This window comes from Poecilia formosa, unplaced genomic scaffold (genome assembly GCF_000485575.1).
Source record: "Poecilia formosa unplaced genomic scaffold, Poecilia_formosa-5.1.2 Scaffold475, whole genome shotgun sequence".
Taxonomy (NCBI): Eukaryota; Metazoa; Chordata; class Actinopteri; order Cyprinodontiformes; family Poeciliidae; genus Poecilia; species Poecilia formosa.
This window is the reverse complement of record NW_006800414.1, coordinates 85,248-88,807: the sequence shown is the minus strand read 5'-3', so window position 1 is coordinate 88,807 and position 3,560 is coordinate 85,248. Positions and strand designations below refer to the sequence as shown.

Sequence of the window (3,560 nt, the reverse complement as noted above, 5' to 3'; positions counted from 1 at the left end):
CAATTAATTGCATGATAAATGAAAATTATCGACCTCATTTTAATTTATTGGCTTTATCATTTCTTTCGGCCTTTTTCTCTTTCTACCGATGACACTGGATGAAAAACGGCTCAACTCCACTGACCCCTCACTTCCTCACTTTCCTTAGCGTAAGGGAGGAGTGAACTATTGCATCAGGTAGTCAATATGACCATCTTCTCTATCTAAATCTAATGATTATTGAAGGGCAATATAGTGTACAGACTTCATAAGCTGTACTCTTTCGGTCGAATGTAGTTTTTATTTCCACTTTGGCTTTATGTGGAAATAATTAAGCTGTGTTTATTTTTTATTCAAGTGCATTTTTTTGTTAACAGAGACTGAGAGTCCATTTTATTTCTGTTTGTGGTTATTTTATTTAGTTTACCAGTTCCAGTGTTTAGTGTTCTTTTGAAAATAAAGTGTATTCATTTTTGGCAGGATATCACTTGGATTTTTATGTCATTACCATTACATCAGTTTAAAATGGTCTTCAAACAATATTATTGTTTATCGCAATCATTTTTGAAACAATCGCTCAGCAACATTTATTATCGTGAAGATGCAGGCGTCCTGCTGTGGGCCAGGCGCTGTGGAGCGTTGAGGTCAATACCCGAGGGTAGGCCTGTTTGTAGCTGTGGAAATCAGAAGCATTCCCATCGTTTCTGCTTTTGTGAAGCTCCTCGCCTCTGAGGTTTCACCCAGTCTGTTTGTCCATTCCCTGCTGTGTTTGGAGACAAACCAGATGTAGGATGTTGTTGCACTCAGCTGTAATTCTAGCCTTCTGTGTGTTTACTCTGAGTCCTGTGAAGCTGTGGAGACCTGGGCCTGTGAGCTTTTCAAAGCTGTGCTCCTTGGGGTCGTTTCTCCTGTGTGTTCTTGTTGCGGCTATGCTTGGTTAGACACACTGCAGGACTGTTTGATTCGCAGGGTGAAGTCAGGGCTGTCATAAAGGAATGCATGCAGAAACATTGTTTCTTTGCTTCCATTTATCCTGGGATGTCAACTGTTAATTGAATTCATTGTAAATGTGCTGAACTCTAACTATGGGTGTTCTACCCTTTGTTTTTCTGTGTTTGAACTGCAGAAATCTACTCTGGTTTAGTCCAGAACATGGCACCATTGGAGAGTGTGCTTATAAAAATGTGATGCAAACTGTTTTATTAAAGCCGATGTGTATCTCACATGACTCTCAGACATTAACTTTAAAAATACGAATGCCTGATGGTCATCTGAACTGACTCACCAGACTGTCTGCTGAGACAGCTTTGCTGATTAGATGTTAGTGTTAGATTCCTTAATATTTAGTTGAAAATTTTACCAAGGCTGGAATAAAACAATGTCTCTTGTTTTCTGTTCACCATTCTGAAGCTCATAGCAATGCATGTGAAAGGAAAGGAAAAGCAGTCTTGACAGCACAGAGTTTTAGTTTGATAAACTTAATTTTTTTGCTGATATTTAATTGTAGCTTTTCTGTAACTAAGCCCATAGTTCATCAAAACAGAGAATTTTTTATTTAAGTGTCAGAAAATAAAATCCTACAGAAATTGCATGAAATCAATTAGTGAGTAGTCAACTGTCTTTTAGCTTGACCATCCCTAAATGGTGAAGGCCTGTCAGAAACTCAAAAACCCCATCTGTTTTAAATCCATGAACACAACGTACCGACATCCTAAATACAACAATCTTCATTGTGGAATCTGCTGCAGCAAGAGGAAAGCTTGTATGTAGTATCACAGCTGCAAAGGACATCCTGGGTACAAACAATATTTGACTCTATATTATTGTCAGAAGTATTTGGTCTCCCATCCAGATCATTAAATTTAGTTGTTCATGTCTCTTTGATGGGCACAGATTTAGAAAATCCAGCTCATAGGCGCTGTACCGGTCCGTCGTGGTGAAGAGAGAGCTGAGCCAAAAAACAAAGCTCTTGATTTACCGGTTGATCTATGTTCCCACCCTCATCTACGGTCATGAGCTTTGGGTCATGACCAAAAGACACGGATACAAGCGGCCGAAATGGCTTTTCTCCGCAGGGTGTCTGGGCTCTCCCTTAGAGAGAGAAGCTCAGTCATCTGGGAGGGTCTCAGAGTAGAGCCGCTGCTCCTCCACGTCGAGAGGAGCCAGTTGAGGCTTGGCCATCTGGTCAGGATGCATACATCCCACCGGGAGGAGGGCAAGACCCAGGACACGCTGGAGGGACAACAACACTGGCCTGACTATATCATGTCAAGTATAAAGTTCAGTGGAGAAAGGACTAACATGTGGGGTGGATTTATATCCTGTTTATTCCACTAAATAGAACTCCTAAAGCAGCAGTATGTAACTTTTATATGGTAGACGTTTGCCCTGCAATCTGCGTGTTACTTCTTTGTTTCCCTCCCTCTGCCTCTGTCGTTCAGTCGCCACTGGTTTTGGTCAGAGGGTCTGGTAGCTCTGCAGCCCGTCAGCCTGCCCCAGGGCAGTCGTGACTATTATCCAGCAGCTCACCATCATCAGCATGTGAATGTGTTTATGAATGGAAATGACTGTTTTCATGTCAAGCATCTTTGAGTACACAAATAAAGCGATATACAAGTTTAATGTCATTTCATTGCATTTTACATATCTCATGAAACTGTCTATGTTTCGACAGTTTTATAATTAGTGAAAAAATTAAGCTCCTTTGCTTTCTCCCTTATGGACCTGCTGTTATCTGAACAAGTACACTAAACTGCCAGAAACAACCAATCAGAGCCTGGAGGAGGGTCTTAGCGTTGTCAATTATCCTGTGTAAATGCTGCTCACACCCTCACCCTTTCTCTCCGCTAGGCTGCAACTGCTCACAGAATGCACACAGTATGGGGGGAGTTTTAGGTTTGGAGTGGAACAACTTTGACAGGAATAAAGATGGCCGTGTCATACCAGATCAGGAAAGAGAAACGGTCCAAACAGTTGGGTGTGGGATGTAAAATAGACTTTATGCGGTTCTGAAATATAAAGACTCGACAAGCTCCTTAAGTTATCCTCTTAATAACCATTCAGCTGAGCTGTTGCATAGTGGAGCAGCGTCAGCTTCTCATTCAAAAATGACTGATGTTCTATGAAGGATGTGATGACAGAAAAGCAGAACGCATTACATAAAGTGCAACATGAAAAAAACCATAATGTCAATAGGCAGGGTTAATTCTGACGGCTGTCGTGAGTTGATGCTCTTCTTTGAGCAACCACAGAAAGTATTTCTGTATGAACACCTCTCTGTTCATTGGCAATCAATTCTTTCAGATATTTTCTTTTCTTCATCTTTTATTTTTCTTAGAGGTTCTGGAAAAAATATGGTTCTTAAGTATCAGATTTTATCTACAAATTAAAAAAAGGAGGAAGAAAACATACAGTTTAAACATTCAAGTTTACAAAGCTAAATAGTCTAAGTCAGTGGTTCTTAACCTTTTTTGAGGTTCCGAACCCACCAGTTTCATATGCGCATTCACTGAACCCTTCTGTAGTGATAAATAAAATATGACTCTAGTTGGTGACCCAACTAGCGTCTAGTTGGGTCACCA

The 3,560-nt window shown here is 40.6% G+C and overlaps 1 protein-coding gene and 1 long non-coding RNA gene across 2 annotated transcripts in view; one reads left to right on the top strand and one right to left on the bottom strand.

Moving 5' to 3' along the window:
* The window catches only part of LOC107833890 (uncharacterized), a 19,502-nt gene extending 16,788 nt beyond the window's left edge, over nt 1-2,714 (bottom strand). Inside the window, exon 1 of the long non-coding RNA XR_001659666.1 lies at nt 2,704-2,714. This is a non-coding gene — a long non-coding RNA (uncharacterized LOC107833890). The remainder of the gene's footprint in view (nt 1-2,703) is intronic.
* LOC103156343 (xenotropic and polytropic retrovirus receptor 1 homolog) overlaps nt 1-3,560 on the top strand; it is a 45,031-nt gene that overhangs the window by 8,826 nt on the left and 32,645 nt on the right. The window lies entirely within an intron of this gene.